The sequence below is a fragment of the Bos mutus genome, chromosome 14, assembly GCF_027580195.1.
Source record: "Bos mutus isolate GX-2022 chromosome 14, NWIPB_WYAK_1.1, whole genome shotgun sequence".
Lineage (NCBI taxonomy): Eukaryota > Metazoa > Chordata > Mammalia > Artiodactyla > Bovidae > Bos > Bos mutus.
The window spans coordinates 37,818,996-37,842,691 of NC_091630.1; the positions used below are offsets into that span (position 1 = coordinate 37,818,996).

Genomic DNA, 23,696 nt, shown 5'->3' on the forward strand with positions numbered 1-23,696 from the left:
CATCAATCATTTGTCATCATCTCAGACCTACTTTACTCCACCTCAGTGCATGATAGACATTTAACAGAATAAAGTCAATAGGTATACACTACTATATATAAAATAGATATTAACAAGGACCTACTGGATAGCACATACTAGAAAGTGCATTAAAAAGCAGAGCCATCACTTTGCCAAAAAAGGTCCATATAGTCAAAGTTATGATGTTTCCAGTAGTCATGGACAGATGTGAGACTTGACCTTAAAGAAGATTGAGCAACAAAGAATTGATGCTTTTGAATTGTGGTGCTGGAGAAGACTCTTGAGAGTCCCTTGGACTGCATAGAGATGAAACCAGTCAGTCCTAAATGAAATCAACCCTGAATATTCATTGGAAAGGCTGATGCTGAAACTGAAGCTCTAATACTTTGGCCATGTGATGCAAAGAGCTGACTCATTGGAAAAGACCCTGATCCTAGGAAAGATTGAGGGCAGGAGGAGAAGGGAGTGACAGAGGATGAGATGTTTGGATGGCATCACTGATCACTGACTCAATAGACATGTGTTTGAGCAAACTCTGGGAGATAGTGAAGGACGGAAAGTCTGGCATGCTGCAGTCCGTGGGGTCACAAAGGGTGGGACGCGACTTAGTGACTGAACAACAGCTATATAGCACAGGGAACTCTACTCAGTACTCTGTAGCTACGTGGGAAAAGAATCTGAAAAATAATAGCTGTATGTATAACTGATTCACTGTGCTGTACATCTGAAACTAACACATTATAAATCAGCTATACTCCAATGTAAAATAGAAACTAAGAAAACATTAAGTTGCATACAACTTTTATATTTTCATAGCATTGTTCACTGAGCCAAATCCCATTTCAGCATGTTATATGCAGGGATTTTTGCTAGAATACATTGAACGGCTCTTCCCTCAAGGAACTCAACAGCATAGAAGAGGAGGATGGATGTATATAAATAGGCAAGTGCAAAATAATGTCAGAATACTCTAGAGCCAGCACAGAGGGGACTCAGGAGAACAGGTATCTGGGGACTCTGATGGAGAAGGGAAATGTCAGAAACAGCTCATAACAGAGGTGACCCTGGAAAGTAGCTAAGGCACATTAGTAATTCTTGCAGAGTGGAGAAGGGAATTTAGGTAAAGGGAGCAGGGTGTTCAAAAGCATGGGTCTGGGAAGCATCCTAGAACTTTGGGACATGAGCAGATAAGGAAGTAGGGCATTGGTAGGAAAGGCAGTGAGTGGGTTGCTGAGGGCACTGAGCCACTGTGGGAATGAAACTGTGTGAGTTGCCTAAGAGATTGGACTTGACTCCCTGAATTAGTTTCCTGTGACTGCTATAACATAGGTGCTGCACACTGGGTGACTTAGAACAACTGAGATTCATTTTCTCACAGTTTTGGAGGCTGGAATTCCAAAGCACAGTGTTTGCAGGGCCATGTTGTTGTTTAGTCGCTCAGTCATGTCTGACTCTTTTGTGACCCCATGGACTGTAGCCTCTCAGGCTCTTCTGTCCATGGGATTTCCCAGGCAAGAATACTCGAGTGGGTTGCTAGTTCCTCTTACAGGGGATCTTCCCTACCCAGGGATCAAACTTTCGTCTCCTGAATTGTAGGGAAGATTCTTTACCCGTGAGCCACCAGGGCAACTCTGCAGGACCATACTTCCTCTAAAACCCATGGGATCAGATCGTTCCTCGCCTCTTTCAGCCTCTGGTAGCCCCAAAAGTTCCTTGACTTGGGGCAACATAATTCCAACTTCTGCCTCCATCTTTGCTTGGTGTTCTCTGTGTTTCTTGCCTTCATCTTCCTTCCATGCATGTCTATCTCTCTGTCCAACTTCCCCCTTTTTATAAGGACACTGGTACTATTGGCTTCCCTGGTGGCTCAGACGGTAACGAATCTGCCTGCAAAGTGGGAGACTAGGGTTTGATCCCTGGGTCAGGAAGATCCCCTAGAGAAGGAAATGGCAACCCACTCCGGTACTCTTGCCTGGAGAATTCCACAGACAGAGGAGCCTGGCGGGCTACAGTCCACAGGATCACTAAGAGTCGGACACAACTGAGCAACTAATGCACACAGGCCTATGGGATTAAGGTCTACCCTCATGGCTTCATCTTAAGTAAATACCTCTGTAACAATCCTCTTTCCACATGTGGTCACATTCTGAGATACTGAGGGCCAGGATTTCAACATATATTTTTAGGGGACAAAATCCAACCCGTAATACCCACCAAGCATCAGGGTGTTATTGACCAAGTTTAAGAAGGAGAGTCAGGTGATTATTTTTGCATTTCAGAGGGTGACTTGGACAGCTGTGAAGGAGGAATACACAAGGTCTTATGGCACTCCATAGCTGACCAAGTCTGTGGGGTGCTGCTTTATCCTTCACGCACCAAATTTTAAAAAAGAAGAAGAAATGAAGAAAATCACAAATCCACAGCAGCACTGAAAAACCTGAAAGAAACACCATCCACAGACAAGGATATCCAAGAATCCCAGAAGTTGTTAAGAGAAAGTAATATGATTGGTGGTAAAGCCCAATAGAACTGAGAAGTACACTCTCTTTTACAGTTAAATAGACTGTATATTAATGCAACTTTAGTTTTAGGTCAAGGAGGAGAGAGAGAATTGAACAAGAAGTGCACACGCTCTATGACCATCAGTTCCATGCCTAGGAGTCAGTCCCATCCATGTGCTCCCACTCTTACACCTCTGAGATGTGTCTGCAAGAGTCATTTTTGTAACATTGTTTCTAACTTAGGAAAACCAGAAATAACCTAAATATCCATTGGCCTGGAAATGTCTAAATATAGTATATCTGTAATACCATTGAATGCTCTATAGTTCAAAGACATGAGATAACTCTGTTTACTAACACAGAAAGTTCTCTAAGGTATAATAAATGAACATGAAGAAACAGTTGAACAATGTATTGTGTAGAAAACCATAGCAAATATGTAACAAAGAAAAAATACCTTTAGATTTTTTATATCTTTTAAAGCCTTTTTAAAGTGTTTTTCCCTCAACTCTAACAAAAGTGTAAGGAGGTTGAATTCATGGGTGACTCAGTCAGCAGTTGAATGTGATGAACAGCAGGCTTTAAGGAAAGCAGAAGACGGGAGACAGAATGGAAGGGATGAGGTGGGGGCCAAGGATTCAAAACACTCAGAAGTAAAATGACATTTTAAAGAGGGGACTGTTTTTTTGTTTGTTTTTTAGAAAAATAAGCACACAAAAAAAGACAGAAGTTGAGTATCTTACTGTAAAAGAGATCTAGGGTTTTGGTTGAGAGACGGAAGGATTCATGCATCTTGAACTACAATCGGCAAAGCCATTTGGCATAAAAATGGAGAAACAGCATCGTGAGAGGAGAGTCAGTGTCATCAGCAGAGTAGAGTTGCTTCTGCTGAAGACTGGGTAAGGCCATGCTTAGGGAGCCACAGATAGTACATAAAGTAACAAATACCATCAGGGATGGCTACATATCTGAGGACCTGGAATGAAAGCTCTTCCTCACTTTGGTAACTCATTTGTTCCTCTCCTTTTTCCTTCCTTTCTCTCTTCCCTCCCTTGCCCCTTCTTCCTCTTTTACACACGCACACCCACACATGCATCCCCTGATACACATCTGCCAGCCTGTGAACAAAAAAGAACAAGAACTCGTAGAAGACAGTGATGTCCAGAGCGATAAGCACCTCCAACTAATCACAAGAGCTTTTCTGCCAAAAACATCATGTGAAAATTTTGTGGCCAGCTTTATCCTCAAAACTGTGAACCAGGTAACACCAGCATTGCAGATAGCTTGAAAAACAAAGCGACGACGTCAGCTTTTAATTTGCCTAGTGGTTAATGTTTATGAACAGCGTGATGCTTTCGTAGATAGGCATTATTTCATTTGAGCCTCATATCAACCCTTTCAGGAGCTTCTGTCTCTTTTGGGAGCAGGACTCTGAGTGCCAGAAATGGGCAAGAGAAGAAAAGGCAGGTGTCATACCTCAGTTCCTCAGCTGCTGTTATTTTGCCCAGCCCCTGATGCTTGCTTGGCCTTAGCAGAGTGTCCTTGGTACCACACTGATTTGTCTCTCAAGCTAAACCTTTCAGACGTTAACAAACTTGTTTCATCAGCTGTCCTAACTAATTTTAAAGGATCACATAAGTCAGCAAACTGTATTTATCCATGTTATTTATTTTTTAAATGGAGTGGTCCTTTGAGCAATGACAAAAAGCTGGGTAAATAAAGGGGATGCTGCTGCTGCTAAGTCATGTCAGTCGTGTCCGACTCTGTGCGACCCCATAGCCGGCAGCCCACCAGGCTCCCCCGTCCCTGGGATTCTCCAGGCAAGAACACTGGAGTGGGTTGCCATTTCCTTTTCCAGTGCATGAAAGTGAAAAGTGAAAGTGAAGTCGCTCAGTCGTGTTCGACCCTCAGCAACCCCATGGACTGCAGCCTATCAGGCTCCTCTGTCCATGGGATTTTCCAGGCAAGAGTACTGGAGTGGGGTGCCATTGCCTTCTCCAAATAAAGGGGATAGGTTGTGCTTTTTCAGGGGGTCACCAACAGTAGCTTACAAAATAAAAATGCAGTATTTCGGAAATGATATTATTTTATCATCTGTGATACTAATGTATTTGGGATGCTAAAGGTATGAAATACTGTCAGCTGTGAGTAATGAAAGAAGGGGCCTCCCTGGTGGCTCAGCTTTAAAGAGTCTGTCTGCAATGCTGGAGATGCAGGTTCGATCCCTGAGTAGGGAAAATACCCTGGAGGAGGGCCATGGCAACCCACTCCAGTATTCTTGCTTGGAAAATCCCATGGACAGAGGAGCCTGGTGGGCTACAGCCCATAGAGTCACAAAGAGTTTGTATACCACTGAAATGACTGAGCACACACGCACGCAATGGAGGAAGGGCTGTAGAAATGGGCTTCGAATCCCAGGCAGCCTCTGAGGTATCACCCTGATACCAGGGCTACAAATATTGGCTTTAGTTGTTCACAGGAAGAAATAGCTGTTATTATTTCACTAATTGATTGCATGCAAACCCTCGCTTCTCCATTTGGGGGGAAAAGCCAAGAAATTATCACTAAACACACTACCTGAGAGAAGTAGGAGGACAATAAGGAAGTTGTTCAGTGATATATGTTCCCTTTTTACAAGTTTCCAGACACTACATGACAAAACTGTTACCCTCCCCCCAAAGTCATCACAGAGCTATGAAGTGTACGCGGGGAGTGGGGATGTAAATTAGCGCCTAAGGTAAACTGAGGGCCACAAAGCTGCCCTGAGAGTCCCTTGGCTTTTCAGGGACCACACTCTTGGGCTGAGCCCTGTTCCAGCAACACAGGGGCCTGGTGAACAGGAGAGCGAGCCTCTGGTTGCTCATCCTGCGACATCTGAGGTTAGTGTGTGTACAACACACCGTTCGTCTTTTCCCCTTTATGTGGGTCTGTATAGATTTTCTTACCTCTACTACTTCTTAACCACAGGATAGTTACCATGGCAACACCTGTTGATGGCAGACGAAAAAGAAAAGAATGTAATTCTGCAGTGAGGAGGCTGCTACTGTATGTCTTTCCCTCTCTCACAGTTGTATTCGGGGGATGTCTTTGTTTCTTCTTCTTTCCAGGCTTGTGAGTGACCCGTTTTCTCCATTTGAACAGATTGATATAGAAACTGCTCTCAGCTGTTTCACATGGAAGATGCAGCCTTGTTAGCTCCTAGAGCGTTTGTTGTCTAATGATTTCTACTAACTGTGATAGAAATCTTATCTTTGTCTAAGGGATTTCAAAATCTTTTACTTTTTCTAAATCTTTAAAGCTTATTTTTCCTTTCTCTTTTTTTCTGTTTTTTGTTTTTGTTTATTAGTGTATAATTATAAAAGCTAATTTTATAATTAGTTTCTGCTGTACAACGATGTGAATCAGCTATATGTTTACATATCCCCTCCCTCTTGGACCTCTCTCCCACCCCCGCTTCTACCCACCCCTCTTACCCCTCTAGGTCATCACAGAGCCCTGAGCTGAGCTCCCAGCGCTATACTGCAGGTTCCCACTAGCAATCTGTTTTACGCCTAGTAGTGATGTGAGTCTGAGTGCACTCCGGGAGTTGGTGATGGACAGGGAGGCCTGGCATGCTGCGATTCATGCGGTCGCAAAGAGTCGGACACAACTGAGCGACTAGACTGAACTGAACTGAACTGAAGTGTATTTATGTCAAACCTAATCTCCTTTTTTCTTATTTCCTTCTTCTCTTTCCCCTTCCTGCCTTACTTAACCAAGTAGATGGACTTACATTCCTTCTTTGACCAGACACCCAAACAGAGGGCCACAGTAAGTAAAGCCCAGATTTCACATCTTACTTAAAATGCCATTAGCCTAGAGATCAAAACAGAGAAGAAAATAAAACCTGGGTTATATATAATGCCAATTAGTTCTATGGTGAGATTAAAGGAAATATAGATAGTAAATAAATTGAAGAGACTTTAAAAAAAAGAAAAATAGGTGGCACTAGTTGTAAAGAACCCGCCTGCCAGTGCAGGAGGTGTAAGAGACGTGGGTTCAATCCCTGGGTTGGGAAGATCCCCTGGAGGAGGAAATGGCAACCCACTCCAGTATTCTTGCCAAGATAATCGCGTGGACAGAGGAGCCTGGCGGGCTACAGTCCATATGGTTTCAAAGAGTCAGACATGACTGAAGGGACTTAGCACTCTCACCTTAAAAAATAACAGTGTACTGAAGAGCAGTCATGTAGGATCAGTTGCTAGTATCTTCACACAGAAACTTACCTATATCATCAGTAGTCCATATTTAAATGGGCATTTTGGTATGCCTCCTCTGAATGCATCATTGCAGGAGAATCTTTGAATGCAATGTAAAAACCATAAAAGGCACCAACTCTGGAGCCAGGTTCATATGATGAGGGAAACATGCACAGGTAGCTTCTGTGGCCCATGGTGAGGCCGGAGCTACAGATCTGGAGGTAATGAAAAGTGGTTCTGGTTCAGCCTCTGCCTTACCCAGCTGTGTGATCACAGCTGGGCATTAGCTTCCTTGTGGCTAAAATTAGTTGAGCTGAAATATTGCAGAGTTTCTTTTCACTCTAAAACTACATTACTCTAACTCTGAAATATGCACAAGTGCTAGACAATAAAGCAGGGCAGACTTAAGGACGAATTCAAGGAAAAACACGAATGACCCCAGAGTCAAAGAAAATAAACGGAGCTATGACATCAATCTAAAGAGATGTCCCAGTAAAGCGAAAGAAAAAAAATCCCTAGGAATTTTGTTAAGTGAGATTCTTAGAGAATTCTCTCCGAACTTTCCTCAAGATTAAAGAAATGATTGAAAGTTTCCTCTAATTCTGCTTCATGATGTTTGAGTAATCAGTCCTTCAGTCTATTATTGACAACAAAGTCTAAAAATACAAATTCCTTCTTTGAAGCTGTATCATGAATTACGTGATCCTGCTTGTGAGTGCAGTGTTCACTTGAATCATATTCTTAGGGAATCCTCTCAGAATTTTCCTCAAGATTAAAGAAATGACTGAAACTTTTCTCTAACTCTGCTTCCTGATGTTTGAATAGTCAGTTCTCAATCTATTATTGACAACACTGTCTAAAAAATACAAATTCCTCCTTTGAAGTTGTATCATGAATTATGTGAACCTGCTTGTTATTTCAATGTTCACCTGAATTCATATAATGAAGAAATGGGCTTCCCTGGTGGCTCAGGTGGTAAAGAATCTGCCCACAATGTAGGATACCCCGGGTTCGATCCCTGGGTGGGGAAGATCCCCTGAAGAAGGGAATGGCAATCCACTCCAGTATTCTTGCCTGGGGAATTCTGTGGACAGAGGAGCCTGGCGAGCTATAGTCCATGGGGTTGCAAAAAGTCAGACTCAACTGAGTGACTAACACACATACACAGTGAAGAAATAACTCCAGTGTAGCTGCTGGGTTGCTGTGTAAACTTCTTGATATGAGAAGCCAAAGTGATAAATGCTGCCTTGCTAACACCTTAGTCCTATTTATTATTTTTTTCAAATTTCTTATTGGAGTATAGTTGATTTACAGTGTTATGTTAGTTTCAGGTATATAGCAAAGTGATTCATATGTGCATATATGTGTGTGTGTGTGTGTGTGCGCATGCTAAGTTACTTCAGTCATGTCTGACTCTTTGTGACCCCATAGACTCTAGCCTGCCAGGCTGCTCTGTCCATGGGATTCTCCAGGCAGGAATACTGGAGTGGGTTGCCATTTTCTTCTCCAGGGGATCTTCCCGGCTCAGGGATGGAACCCGTGTCTCATGTCTTCTGCATTGGCAGATAGGTTCTTTGCCACTAGTACCACCTGAGAAGCCCGTATATATATAGAAACTTGGAAAACATTTTTTCATGTACTAGTTCTATTAATTTCCTAGAATCACCATAATAAAGTACCACAGACTGCATAGCTTCGTGTGCATGTGCTCAATTGCTCAATCATGTCTGACTCTTTTTGACCCCATGGGCTGTAGCCCACAATGCTCCTCTGTCCATGGAATTTTCCAGGCAAGAGTATTGGAGCTGGTTGCCATTCCCTTCTCCAGGGGATCTTCCCAACCAGATGGAACCTGATTCTCCTGCATCTCCTGCATTGGCAGGTGGATTCTTTACCACTGAGCCACCTGGGAAGCCTGGGTAGCTTAAACATCAGAAATGTATTCTAGATCTAGAAGTGTATCCTAGATCAGGGTGTCAGCAGGGCCATTTCCCTCCTGAAGGTACTAGAACAGGACCTGTTGCAGACCTCTCTCCAGCTCTTGGTACATCCTTGGATGGTGGCAACCTACCTCCAGGCTTCCCAGGGTGTTCTTCCTGTGTGCATCTCTCAAATTTCCCCTTTATAAGCACCAAGTCACACCCCTGCACACCCCTTTGAAACTCAGAGACTTTACAGACAACAATTTTTCAATAATGGGGTAAATAGCCAGAGCTCAAGTGTGACCTGTGCTCTGACCCCACAGAGCTGTTGCTTCAGGTCAACACAGACCTCACAGCCAGCTCTTCAGAACCTTAAGAAGAGAGGGAAGGGCCCTTTCTGTCTTGAATTACTCTGAGGCCAGGACTCCTAGCAGTAGGTATTTTTCTGTGAATTTTTGAACCTTGAATGTACACGTGGGCAAACCTCAGGTCTCTTTCCTCAGCTTCCTACGCAAGAAGAAGTCTTCTTACATTCCTGCCCCCCGCCCACCATACTCCTGCCCACCACCAAACACCTATACACCCATTTGCACAACTTCTTCCAGAAAAGATCGGTGATCAGCAACCCTCCACCTTCGCCACCCCTTGAGTGGTCCCAGGAGGAGATAAAACAGTGGTTATTCCTCATCAGGACATGTTCAGAGGCTGATCTTGGGCTCTGGGATAAACAACAGCAGTGGCCTGCTGGCTACCCAGTTAAGTATCCATCATTAGGCAGAACCTAGCCAAAGCTATAGGCTAAATATATAGCAGCCTAAGACTCAGTCCAAAAGACAGCTTCCCAGATACACAGAGTGGGAGGGAATGGAGTAATATTTAGTTTTTTTTTTTAGCAAAGAAATACCATTGAAAGGTAAATAAGGACATGAATGAATGAATGACCTTTTTGGTTGCCTGGGTTATTATTCCCTGTTTATTTACATTGGCTAGGATGTCTTTAAATATTTTTTAACTTCCCATTCATAAACTAACCTTTAGAGGAGTCAGTTTATTTTCTGTTTGCTGAAGCAAGATTTAAGTTCCGAAACTAAGCTGTTTAATGTTAGCATTTATGCTACCTTGCTTTTTGTTCAGATATTTGAAAGGCATGCAGCTTTCCTTAAATACATTAAATTTGCATAACAAAGTATTCTGATTTTTGCCACCAAGAAAGGATTTTTTTCACTGTTGAGTGCTTTGGTCATTTTTATTTTTTCTCTGTTAATATTGAAACTGCAAGAAATTCATGCCCAAGCCTTGCTCCCTTGGGATGCAGACTTACAGATAAGGCTTATAGTAAAAGGTGTCATTTTAAGCCTCTTTCCAAGTGACAATACTAACGAAAAAGAAGTTTTTGTTAATAATAATGTCATTTATTAATGTCTAATAAAATGTCATTTATTAATGACTCAATATATGTATTATTACTGTATCTATGCTTCCCTGGGTTCCTTATATTGTAGATAGTATAAGGATCTGTGTTGAAGGATTTTCATCTTCCGTTCCCTTGAATATAGTCTTCTTGGAAAGGGGATTATTTTCATCAAACCACCCACACCAGTGAAGGGGATTTTCAGAAGGAATTATTTTCCCAGTGTCATAATCTTTTTGATGCTTTAAAAAAATCCTTTTTTTTTTTCCTTCATCTTACCTGCAGAGTGGTCTCTCTTTGACATCTCTGTGAACCACTCTTCCTTGACTTTTCCATTTTTTTTGTTCTCAGTAAGGAAAACAAAATCCCAGAAAACACTCTTTTCTTAATGGACTGTTGCTTTGCATACACTGGGGATTTCAGCTGTTAGATTGTGTGAAAATGAAGCAAGAGACATCAGATGGTGTGACGACTAGAAGTGTTAACATGGTAAATACCAGGAAGGTTGGAAGTGTGAGCTAAAGCAGAGGTGAGGGGGGCGGGTGGAAAAGATGAGACAGCTGGGAGAACCAGCAAGAAAAATGGCCAGAAAACATGAGGGAGCTCAACAAGAGAAGTGCAGCCCAAGGAAAATAAGAATGCAGGGGAAGGAAGCATCATAAGTTATGTTTTTCCAATATTCACAGTATGCATGCGTGCTAAGTTGTGTCTGACTCTTTTCGACCCCATGGACTGTAGCCCGCCAGGCTCCTCTGTCCATGGGATTCTCCAGGCAGGAACACTGGAGTGGGTTGCCATTTCCGTCTCCAGGCTTCACAGTATACCTTAGCCCATATAATTGCTGTACCATTGAGCATATGTAGTTTTGAGCACTATGTACACATACCATTGAGTACTATGTAGTTTTCTTGGAGCACTTCAGTGAAAGGCTCAATATTGAAATTTTAACAGAAGAATATGTCTTTGTTTTGAGGTTGATATCTATTATACTGACAGTTTTTTTAAACCCATTATAGAATTCAGCAGAATTAATAACAAATAGCACATATTTGTTTAGAGATATATTTGATTCTTTAACCAAAAGGGTATCACACTGCTAACATTTAATATTTGGACAAAGACAGGGTATGATGTATAATGAACTTGATTAATAACTGGTTTTGTAAGTCTGTCGAGAGGAAACAGCAAATTGCTCTCTTCCTGGAAAAGTTTCTGTTATTTGAACCTAGGGCTTCCCCAATGGCTCAGCGGTAAAGAGCCTGCCTGCAAAGCAGGAGACACAGGTTGGATCCCTGGGTCAGGAAGATCCCCTGGAGAAGGGAATGGCAACCCACTCCAGTATTCTTGCCTGGGAAACCCCATGGGCAAAGGAGCCTGGCAGGCTAGAGTCCATGGGGTTGCGAAGAATCAGATACGACTTAGCAGCTAAACAACAACAGCAATTTGAACCTAATCCTGTTCTAGGAAACGTGAGGACTCACTTGGGTAAAACACTAGAAATAAGCATGGCCCAAAACTGGGTGAGATGGCTAATATAATAACAAATGAAGGAAACAGAATTGGAGAACATCTTGACATTGAACACAGTGACCTAAATCTAAGGCAGATATAGCACAGGGATGTCAAGAGCACCTCACTACCACTGCCACCAATTAACTTGCAAAAAGGCAGTAAAGAGAGATCTTTAGTCCCCTGGGGCGGGGGAGATGATACATGAAGAGGACCAAGTTGGGAGGACACCGAGAAGGTAGGAGGAGACATGCTGGGGGCTGAGTCTTTCAGTTTTTGACATTCTCTTATTCGAAGGCAATTCTCCAGATGAATTAGCACTGCACCCGTGAAGAGGAGCACAGGACTCTTACATGTGTCAGTCCAGATACTACACTTTTATTTAGAAAACCTAATCTGTCAAAGCTATGGTTTTTCTAGTAGTCTTGTACAAATGTGAAAGTTGGACCATAAAAGAGGCTGAGTGCCGAAGAATTGATGCTTTTAAATTGTTCTCCCTATAGCAGGAAATACTTCAGATGTTTAAACCTACCCACAGTGTGTAAGGCTTCCGCCCATCACGTTCTAAGTCTTGCCCACAGTCGTCTTGCTCAGTGCTGACTGAGTGTTGGTTGAATTTTGATCTCCCACACTAAGAATGGTATTGCCTCAATGCTGACCACTGGGATGACCTCACCGCTACATTCCAAGTAGCCTTCCTTACCATCCAGACGTAAGATCCGGTATCCCAGGCATGACTCCAGTTTCCCAGGAGACTCACTGCTGGATCTTCTAAGTTTAACTCTTTCTCTTCCCATCTGTCTCAGTGTCTGGAACTCATAATCTACTTTGGATACCATGATCTATCATGATCTTGCCAAGAATTGTGCCTCTTACCCTGCCTCCTTGCCCAGTGGCAAGATTCTGTAGCCATGACTGGACCTCAAGGACGGTAGCAGGCACCTTCCTGATTCTCCAGCTTGTTGCTCCTTGCTGTGAGAGCTCTGCTGTCCCTGTGATAGCTGGGTCCTGAGAATTCCCCTCCCACCATCCCTGAAACCCAGATGAGGATGATTTCCTAAATCAGATCGAGGTTACCTTGTCCATCAGATGTTGTGTTTGGTTCCTGAGTTGCGTTTTGCAGCTGGATTGGGCTCTCTGCCTACTCTGCTCTCGTGAGCAGGCCTGGCCAGGGTTCATCTCCTCTCTCTTTGCAGCCTTTGTTCTCTTTGGGTCATGCTAACGGGTGAAAGGGTTAGTCACTCAGTCAGGTCAGACTTTTTGCGATCCCATGGACTGTAACCAGCCAAGTTCCTCTGTCCATGGGATTCTCTGAGCAAGAGTACTAGAGTGGGTTGCCATGCCCTCCTCCAGGGGATCTTCCCTACCCAGGGATCAAATCTAGGTTCCCTGTATTGTCGGCAGACTCTTTACTGTCTGAGCCACCAAGGGAGTGAGTCATGCGAAAAATGAAAGTGTTAGTCACTCAGTCATGTCCGACCCTTTGTAACCCTATGGACTCATGTCTGACCCTTTGCGACCCTATGGACTGTAGCCCACCAGGCTCCTCTCTCCATGGAATTCTCTAGGCAAGCATCCTGGAGTGGGTAGCCATTCCCTTCTCCAGGGAGCGAACCAGGGAAATGAGTCACGCTAGATGATACTCAAAACTACACTCTTTGAAATGGAGAAGGGGACACTCAAAGGCAGGAGAACAGGGCTTTCTTTAAATATGTGTCTTTAAGTATTTTAGATGTTGCCCTGTAGAACAGTACTGGACTTGTCCTGCATAACCCTAGAGATTAGAACCAGGACTCAAACTAGTCTACAGCCACAAGCCTTCCTTACCCCTAGCTCAAACCTAACAGTGCTTCCCAGATACAGAAAGGGATTCCTTCTCAAAGCCTTTCTTTTGATTTATTTATTTTTTGGCTATGCTGTGTCTTCATTGCTGTGCGGGATTTTCTCTAGTTGCAGCAAGTGGAGGCTACTCTTCATTGCAGTGTGAGGGCTTCTCTTGTTAAGGAGCACGGGTTCTAGACTGTGTGGGCTCAATAGTTGGGGTGCAAGGGCTTAATCACTCCAGGGCATGTGGGATCTTCCCAGACTAGGGATCGAACCCATGTCTCCTGCATTAGCAGATGGATGATTCACTACTGAGCCACTAGGGAAGCCCCTAGACACCTTTCATTATGGGAGGGAATCCATGATAAGCTGGAATAGCATGTTGAGGTTTTGTTTATTGGTTTATTTCCATTTTGCTGCAGTTGTTTAATCACTAAGTCATGTCCAACTCTTTGGGACCCCACGGACTGTAGCCCGCCAGACTCCTTTGTCTACGGGATTTCCTAGGTAAGAATACTAGAGTGCGTTGCCATTTCCTTCACCAGGGGATCTTACTGACCCAGGGATCAAATCCACATTTCCTTAATTGGCAGGCAGATTCTTTACCGTTGAGACACCAGGGAAGCCCTTATTTCCACTAGAACATGGATAAGCTAGTGTTTACTTAGCTGGCATTTGCACATGTGCTATATTGCCATGGTAATACGTCGATCATGAGAGACCTACAGTCCTACTCCTTTTTCTGTCTTCAGGGACTGCAAGTGAGAGCAGCTTCATTACTGTAATATCCTGGAGTCTGCTCTGATTTTTAAAAACTCATTCAAACAGTGAATAAATATTGAGTGATTATTGTATCTTAGGCACCGTGATTCATTGCTTAGAGTATTTAACTGCTATTTTTAGCTGAGTATATTTTGACATTGCACTCACGAGCTAGAAGTTACAGACATTGGAGAAAGGGTTCAAGTATCAATTGAGGTTGGATTTATAGGTCACCTTTAAATTTCTTTTAAATTTGAGAATTATTCATTGAACTCCTTGAGTAAACGTCTCCTTATAAAGGAGCTCCTTGAATCTAATCTCATATTGACTAGATGTCTGGCCTGTCAAGCTTGAATTTGGAGTTGAGTTGCTCAGATCTGTACTACCAGATCCCAGTATTTATCTACCCAGATCGCAAGGTTTGCTAACGGTATCATCACTGCTGCCCTAGGAGGGGCCGTAGGACATAGTTTTCAAGAAGTGTTCCTCTCCTAAACCTCCTTTCAGCAATGGCAACTGGGCCAGGCCATCTGTCAAGTGTTTAACCAATCCCTTGGGGGTCACAGTGGCCCAGAATCCAAATTCTATTTTAGCTCCTCTAAGAGGCTTTAGCTAGAATGAGCCTTCAGGTTAGTCACCAAAATTCAAGTCAGTCCTAATGACGTGGGTAAACCTGGAGCCTATTATACAGAGTGAACTAAGTCAAAGAGAGAAAGACAAGTATTGTGTATTAACGCATGCATATGTAATCTAGAAAGATGGTGCTGATGAACCTATTTTCCGGGCAGCAATGGAGATGCAGACCTAGAGTACAGACTTGTGGACACAGTGGGGAAAAGAGAGGGTGGGTCGAGCTGAGAAAAGAGTGTGGAAATGTATACATTTTGCCATATGTAAAATAGATAGCAAGTGGGAATTTGCCATGTGACACAGGGAGCTCAACCCAGTGCTCTGTGACAACCTAGAGGGGTGCGATGGGGTGGGGGATGAGAGGGGGTTCAGGAGGGAGGGAACATATGTATACCTGTGGCTGATTCATGTTGATGTATGGTAGAGGCCAACACAATATTGTAAAGCAATTATCCTCCAATTAAAAAAAAAAAAAAAAAAAAACCCAACATGAATTCCCAGAGTCCATTTGTTGGAGCCTCTTATGAATGACCTCATCCATGTTAAGACCCTGGTTAGAGTCCCCATGAGAACTATCTGTCAGAGAAGCTGGTGGAGAAGAAGTGCTGAGCTTGGCTTCTGCTGATTTAGTGTGTGTGGTGGTGGGGCGGGGTGGGAGGCAGTCATAGTTGAGTAGATACCTGGTTTCAGAAACCCTGAAATTCCATTTAGCAGAAAAAAGAAGTCAGCGTGGAAAAGATAGGATTTCTGTTTGACTAGATCAGTCATCGTTTGCAGTAATTAGCTGCTGTCCACACTCAGAGATAGTCACGGTCTGAGATGGGACCTGAAGGAAAACTTGGTCCACACAAAAGTATATTCAGGTTGTCTCAGTCAGACTGTGGTAGTTTTCAGTGGAGCTGGGTGATCCTGCTTTAGTGCAACAACTCCAGGGAGTCCAGCAAAAATTACACTTGGGTTTGCCCTGTGCTGTGTTCAGTCGCTTCAGTTGTGTCTGACTCTTTGCAGTCCCATGGACTGTAGCCCCTCAGGCTCCTCTGACCAAGGGATTTTTCAGGCAAGAATATTGGAACAGGGTGCCATTTCCTCCTCCAGGGGATCTTCCCGACCCTGGGATTGGACCTGCATTCTTGTATTGACAGGCGGATTTTTTACTACTGAGCCACCAGGGAAGCCCCATTTGGAGAAATGTCTACTCAAATCCTTTGCCTGTTTTTGGTTGGGTTGTTTGTCTTTTCATCATTGAATTATAAGAGTTCTTTGTATATTCTAGATAAAAGGTCCCCAATCTCTGGGCCACAGACCAGACCTTCGCAGGTTAGGAAGCAGGCCACACAGCAGGAGGTGATCGACGGGAACAATGAAGTGTCATCTTTCTCACCATCGCTCACTCACGTTACTGGTTGAACCATCCCCCTCCCGAATCTGTGGAAATACTGTCTTTCATAAAACCTGTCCATGGTGCCAAAAAGAGGTTGGGGACCGCTGCTTTATCAGATATGATTTGCACATATATTTTTTCATTCTTTGGGTCGTCTTTTCACTTTCTTGATTGTATCCTTTAAAACATAAAAAATGTTTTTGATTTAGATGAAGCTTAAATTATCTATTTTTCTTTAATTATTGTGCTTTTGGTATTACATCTAAAATACCAGTGCCAAATCTGAGCTCGTAAAGACTTACCCTTATGTCTTCTTCTAAGAGTTTTATAGTTTTAGCTGTTAAATTTAGGCATTTGATCCATTTTGAGTTAACTTTTCTATGCAGTCTGAGTTGAGGATCCAACTTCATTCTTTGGCATGGAGCTATCCAGTTGCCCCAAAATCTTTTATTGGAAAGACTGTTCTTTCCGTATTGAATAGTCTTGGCATCTTTGACAAAAATGAATTGGCCATAGATATGCGGGTTTATTCCTGGATGCTGAATTCTGTTCCATTGATCTAGATGTCTATCCTGTGCCAGTACCACACTGTCTTGATTACCTTGTTTCCTGGAATGTTTCTAACTGGTGAAATGCATGTTCTGAAAATGCAAAATTATGTACCACTTTTATGTTATTAAATTAGCGGTCAAATAATGTGTTCAGTTTTAAAATCAGACTCCTTACTCCTGTCTCGGAGAAGGCAATGGCACCCTACTCCAGTACGCTTGCCTGGAAAATCCCATGGACGGAGGAGCCTGGTAGGCTGCAGTCCATGGGGTCGAGAAAGAGTCGGACACGACTGAGCGACTTCACTTTCACTTTTCACTTTCATGCATTGGAGAAGGAAATGGCAACCCATTCCAGTGTTCTTGCCTGGAGAATCCAAGGACGGGGGAGCCTGGTGGGCTGCCATCTATGGGGTCGCACAGAGTCGGACACAACTGAAGCAACTTAGCAGCAGTAGCAGCAGCAACTCCTGTCTAGTAATACAGATAGCATACGCAAGCCAGTTAACTCCCGTACATATTAGTAAGATTTGGCTTTTTAAGAAGCATGTTTGTTCTTTTCATTTTATTTTTTTAATGTAGCAGTTTGCTTTAGATAGTAAATTTTGCTCATATCACTAATGAACTCAAGAGAGTTCTCTGGGATTGACAGTGGCAACATGGGAGAGTGGAGAGGTTTGCAGTTGGAATCTGTATCTAAATATATCTGTATGGCAGGAGCTCAGGAGGAGGGTTTGATTTGAAATCTAATGAAAGATTGAAAGATGGCTCTTTTCTGTCAAGCCCTTCACCCAGTGAAGCCCTGCTCTCTCTATTTGCTTGATTGACAGTGGAAAGACCTGGAGTTGAGTTGGAGAACAACAGCCCTTGACTGTGTGACTTATTCTAATCTTTTTAGACTTTCTTTTTTTTTTTTTTTTTTTAAGGAAAAAAATAATGTAGCTAAATGCAGCAGCAAGGAAAAGTCAGCCGCTTTCTTACTTGGTAACTATCAGGGAAACAATAGATGTACCTAAAGATAGTATAAATAATCTGCTGATTCTGCTGTGGAAAATAGAAAGTCTCAGTCTAAGCGATTATGTGTGGTTCTAATAAAAGAACATCACTGGACGCAGATCTAGAAGGCTCATGTTGTATTCAGTTTTTTAGATTTTAAATCAGGAATTATACCTTAGTCTGTTAAATAATCAAGCCATTCTGAATCTTAGTCAACTTCTAGGATATTCTCCTTGGAGATTCATTTATTCATTCATTTCATCCTTCTCCCATCATCCCTCTCTTACTACTTTTATCATGGTGTCTTATGTAAAAATAGAGGTTCAGTGCAGGAGATGTTTATTAGACAATGGGAAGAGAATTGGAGAGGAAAGTGGGGTGGAGGAGAGGCAGGGCACTGGCCATAGAGCAGAGCCATGGATGTGAGATGAACTGAAGTCATCCCTGCAGTCTCCTCCATTCCTGCACATCTTCCCCATTTTCACAGTGGATCAGATGAAGGAACACTCGGGACTAGATCTGCATGTCATTCGGCCTGCCCTGTTCATGCTGCACCAAAGATTCTGCTTTTAATAAGACATTTTCACAATTAATCACAGCTTACCTTACCTCAAAGCATATATACTCTCTTCAAATAAATCACCTGTTTTATCTCAAGTTCAGACAACAGTTATTTGAATTTTAATATCACTCCAATAACACATAGATGGCTTTGTTGTAAAATGGGGACACATCAGGAAAGAGCGAGGAAATTGGTGTGTATTTGATTACACGTTGACTTGGCTGCTGTTTTGAGGCCTTTTTTTATTCATTCACTACTGTGTGTAGTTTTGCCTCTTCTTTGTAGTTTGCTTTGTTCAAGAAGGAATATAAAGCTCTATGTTTGGATTTTTACAGTGAACTAGACCAGTATCTGTCACAGTCTTTATCCATCTTTTTCTTTTTCCCTAACTTTCTTTCTCTTTGGTTATAGGCCAAGACAGAAGAGAGAACATTCAACACCACAACATTTCAAAGGGAATAGATTTTGCCAGCATTTTGAATACTTATTTGGACAGACATTTCTCCAAGGTAAATATTACCATTGTACCAGTGACGGGGGCACATCATTAGAATTTGCAGATTGCAGTGGGAGTGCACAAAGGCTTAATTGTTTCGTCTAGTACAAACCTAGAGTGATAGGAGAGAGAGAAGGAGAGGGGGCCAGAGGAAAGAAAGCCGTGCTACTGGGATCTCCTGCAGTCTCTTCTGAATGTGTTACCAGGAGAATGCCAGCAGAGTCTGGGAGCCCATTGAGCTGGACTCAGAATGTGTGGGAGAAAGGGGAGAAAGGGGAAGCTGTATTTTTTTTTCTTCTTTTCAGTGTCTCTCAGATATTCATGAAAGCAGAAGGCAGTGTGGTCTGATTGTAAAAATAGCATTTCTTCTTTTAAGAGGAAAGAGTTGGTTAATTCCTTTTAGGGGTTAAAATAAGATTTATGCTGTTTCACATCATGGGCGGGGGGAAACCTGAATCATGGTATTTTTAGCCAACTAAGACTTATGAATATGGAAGATTTTAAAGAAATCCATGTTCTTCTTTTATAAAGATACCTACTAAGTAAATCGTTGGCTGCTGATAAATGCCTCGTGAATGAATTTTCTTGTTGGGAAGATTATATTCTTAATGCCTCTTTTGGGGGAGGGGAAGGGGTATTTGTGTGTATGTGTGTGTGTATGTGAGAGAGAGAAATAGAGAGAGTGAATATGAGACAGACACACTAAAGAGAAATCTGTCAGCATCATACAGTATATTTCAGGGAAGTAACTCTAGGCATTTTCTTTGTGAATCATGAGCTTAGTGGGAATAAAAATGTTCACAGAGGTAGCTGAATTTCCTAGTGAGCTCCAGCATTCATGAATTAGCTGCCAATATTTTAACACAAATTGCTGTGTCATTTCTCTGAAGTTCCCCTGTTGCTCTGAGTCTGTAGCTAAAAGCTGTTTTGGCCAAGGCCTGAGATTATAGCTGATGAACTGCCTCCTTCCTTCGAGAAAGATGTTCATGGGCACACACACACAGAAATGCAAAAATCTATGATCCAATTTAAAAGAAAATAAACTTGTCAACTTTCTCTGTTTAGCAGTTGATAGAGAGTTGACATTACTTCGTCCCGAGCCGGCTAGAATGCCGTTCCAGATTGACAGGGCGAGAAGAATGCCTTCCTCTCCAGTCCTTATTCTGCCTATTTTCTTCTGAAGGGGCTGGATCGAGGAAGTGGAGGCTGTACATTAGAAGAGAATTGTGTGATACTATTCATTCTCTGATCTGACAGAGAAGACATTGTTTATTCACTGTAATAGGGTTGCCAGGAATCTGTGCTGTGCATACAGAATGCAACAGCACAGAGCAGTGGGAAATCTCAAAATCCTGAGCAGTATATCAGCTTAGAGGTTTTTAAAATATATATATATATATAAATTCTAATAGCCTCCATGACTGTAGATGCAAGTCATAACGTGGGAAGATAGTTTTCCTCGAAGTGACTTCTTCACATTGCGTTTTGCATGTCTCACATGGAAGAAGTCATTAAGATAGCAGCCTGCCTTTCTAGATACTGTAGTAACAGAAATTAAAATCATGAAAGGTGAGAATTACCTTCTAAACACACTAGACCTGCTTTGAGATTGCTCCCTGCATATTAGCATTCAGATGTCGGAATCAGTGGAAAATAACCCATGCGTGTCATGGGATGACTCACAGAAACAAGTAGGGGCTGCCTGAGATACAAGGAAAAAAGACAAACTCAAAGATGTGCCTTGAGGTAAGACGTGCCCTGCCAGAGACAGTGCAAGAAGACGCCATGCTCAGAATGCTCCAGAACTTTAAAGGCAACAACAACTATAAAGGCCAAGGTTCAAAGCAGTGCGCAAACGCTGCATTGGAAACCGAGCTGGCGGAAATGTAAACCCAGACCAAGGCTTGGGGTTTGTGCTTCTTAAAGGCTCTGTGTTCACCCCACTCCCCACTACCCTGAGCACAGCCCCAGGTGTGTGGGGACTCAGGGTGTGTATGTGTGTGCATGTGTGTTTCTTACCAGAACAGAAAAAGGTGTTGCCAGGCTGCAGGCTGTATGTTCACAAACACAGCACGAGAGCTGGTCCAGGGTGGGCCTGAGAGCAGGTGTGCGCGGCCACCCCCAGCCGTATTCATGGCCCGTGTTCTTATTTCAGAGAGAGATTTGTCATATTCCCCAGTCTCAGCTGGTATCTGTAAGAAGAACTCCCCGCATCTTTTTAGATAAGAACTGTGTGTGTATGTGTGTGTGTGTGCATGCTCAGTTGTGTCTGACTCTTTGAGACCCCATGGACTGTAGCCCACCAGGCTCCTCTGTCCATGGGATTTTCAAAGCAAGAAATACTGGAATGGGTTGCCATTTCCTTCATGATATAAACTATGCTATTTCTAAAATTATGGTTATGATGACATCAGTATACAATCAGCTATTAGATGACTGTCATCTAATGACTATTAAATGACATACCCATCTCGGCTTTTTATGCAATTTATATAAGGATTAGTCTTACACACCTCATGGAGTTCTTTTACTCTACCACTTGGGACATCATTCATGTACATTATCTGCTTTGGTTTTCTTCTAAAGAAATATATATCCCCTTAAAACATATTTGACAATCTTTATAAAGTTGAATTTATTAACCATTTAAAAATATGTAAAATATATTTATATGATGCTGTTTTCAAGGAAATGCCAGAGACATCAAGAAAAATCAATCAAGGTGTTACTAAACTATTTCCCTCCATTCGTCAAGGGTACTTTTATTTTGTCTGTTTTAAAAGTAGTTTTTATTTTATCATTATCTGTTTGTTTATTTTTTGGTTGCCCCGGTCTTCGTGGCTGCTCTCAGGCTTTCTCTAGTTGCGCAAGTGGGGACTACTCTCTGTTGTGCTGTGCAGGCTTCTCATTGAGGTGACTTCTCTTATCGTAGAGCACAGGTCAGTAGTGAGCTGTGAACACGGGCTCGGCTGTCCCAGGTCATGTGGGATCTTCCCAGACCAGGGATCAAACCCATGTGTCCTGCGTTGGCAGGTGGATTCCTATCCAGTGGACCCCCCGGGAAGTCCTGTTTTATTATTTTTAACAACTGAGTTAAGGACTCTGAAGGGAAGTAAGACAGAGATAGGGCTATTTCCTACTACTCCCACAGGGGCTCCTGGGAGGTGCTGCTAACTGGAGGGCTGGGCAGGCCCTGAAAGATGCAAAAGATGCAGTTTGCAGGGCAGTTGCTGCCTCACCTGTGATTCTGGCAGCCCTGCCTCTCGTTCTGCCTCCTTGTTCCTTTTCTGCTGGAATCCCTGGGAACGGTACATGAGGCCTGATCATAAGCGTGTGTGAGTGACAGCCAAGCTTCCATCACAGGTGCCCCCAGCACCAGGAAGTCAGTGTCTGCACCTCCAGAAGAGCACCACCCGGCCTAGGCTCGTCTGTATCCTTGTAGGGAATCAGGCCTGGCGTCTCACAGCGAGGCACACAGGAATCTCGTTCTCACCAATGTTGTGTGTCATCTTTGTCTGTTACAAAAGGAGACATATACCAATAGAAGGAAGTTGAAGTAAACACTTAAAGATTCTATTTAACAAGCACTATATTGTATGTACAGTGAGGCAGGTGCGGGTCTTATAGCTCTTTGCAAATATTAAATCATTTAATCTGCCCGACTCCTCTACTACTACTATTAGGATGATTCCCGTGTTACTGAAGAGGAAACTGAAGCTCAGAGAGGGTGGGTAACTTCAAGGTCCCACAGGCAGTGAGGGCCGGCAGCACTGGTGGGAGGACCACCTGCAGGAGTCTAGGCCTTAGGGCTCCGTGCTCGCCACCCCAGGTGGCTTCTGTGTCACAGCAGAGCTTGCTGTGGCAGGGATTGTCGGGGACTGTGACAGGGACTGTCACATCCCTTTGGGGCCTCTGAACACACGTGCCAGCCAGCAGAACTACACACAGCGTGTGTGACGTTGCTGGTTTGGGAACTGTCCACCCTTTGTCTCTTGGTGTTTATGTTGGGGGAAGAATTTGTAAGCTCTGTCCTTGCAGAATTCAAAGCAGGTGTGATTAATGCTTCACAGTAAACCCAGGCTTCCAGGCCCTGTGTCATGAGGTTGTCAGATGAGCTGTCCTGCACAGCATCACCCAGCAGCACTGGGAGAAAGACCAGACGTGGTTGCTGTCCTTCTTCCTCTGCACTTCTTCACTGGGTGGATCCTGTACCTTGACAGATGGTGGCTTTTATACATCTCATGGGTGGCTGATTAGTGAGATGAGAAGCATAGAGGCACTGATGTGACATTATAAGCCGTAGTCATCTGGTCAAAACTCTTACATGCTTCTCACAGTGTTGGACACGTTTTATTTTCAACTGGGTAATAGTTACATGGGTGTTTGTTGAATTCTGGTGGTGGTGGTGTTTTAGTCACTAAGTCGTATCTGACTCTTTTGTGACCCCATGGACTGTAGCCCACCAGTCTCCTCTGTCCATGGGGTTTCCCAGGCAAGAATACTGGAGTGGGTTGCCGTTTCCTTCTCAGGGGATCTTCCCAACCCAGGGATCGAACCTGCATTTCCTGCATTGCAGGTGGATTCTTTACCCACTGAGCCACCTGGGAAGCCCATCTGTTGAATTACACTTCTTGTGAATCTTAAATATCTTAATGTATTTGGGTAAGTTTTATGTTAGCCTATTAGGATATCTGTCCGATACAAAGTTCAATGTTAAAAAAAGAAAAAGTAATGACAATCACATACAATTTGGCTTTTTATTTATTAGAAACAAACATTATTCATATCCTTGTATATATCCTCACACTCCTCTGGATAAACTGACTACACAGACAAGTCAAAATATGTATTAATTGCAGAGAGATGCTTACAAACTGCCACCTAAGACATTTTGT

The 23,696-nt window shown here is 43.0% G+C and overlaps 1 protein-coding gene across 3 annotated transcripts in view; it reads left to right on the plus strand.

Moving 5' to 3' along the window:
* The window catches only part of PAG1 (phosphoprotein membrane anchor with glycosphingolipid microdomains 1), a 159,935-nt gene that overhangs the window by 75,508 nt on the left and 60,731 nt on the right, over window positions 1–23,696 (plus strand). For 2 of the 3 annotated variants that reach the window (XM_070382206.1, XM_070382208.1), the window contains one exon: window positions 18,717–18,814. The gene's annotated coding sequence lies outside the window, so the exon portion shown is untranslated. Of the gene's footprint in view, window positions 1–6,284; window positions 6,333–13,848; window positions 13,934–18,716; window positions 18,815–23,696 lie in introns of those variants that run through there. The other variant, XM_070382207.1, reaches the window with a different exon arrangement.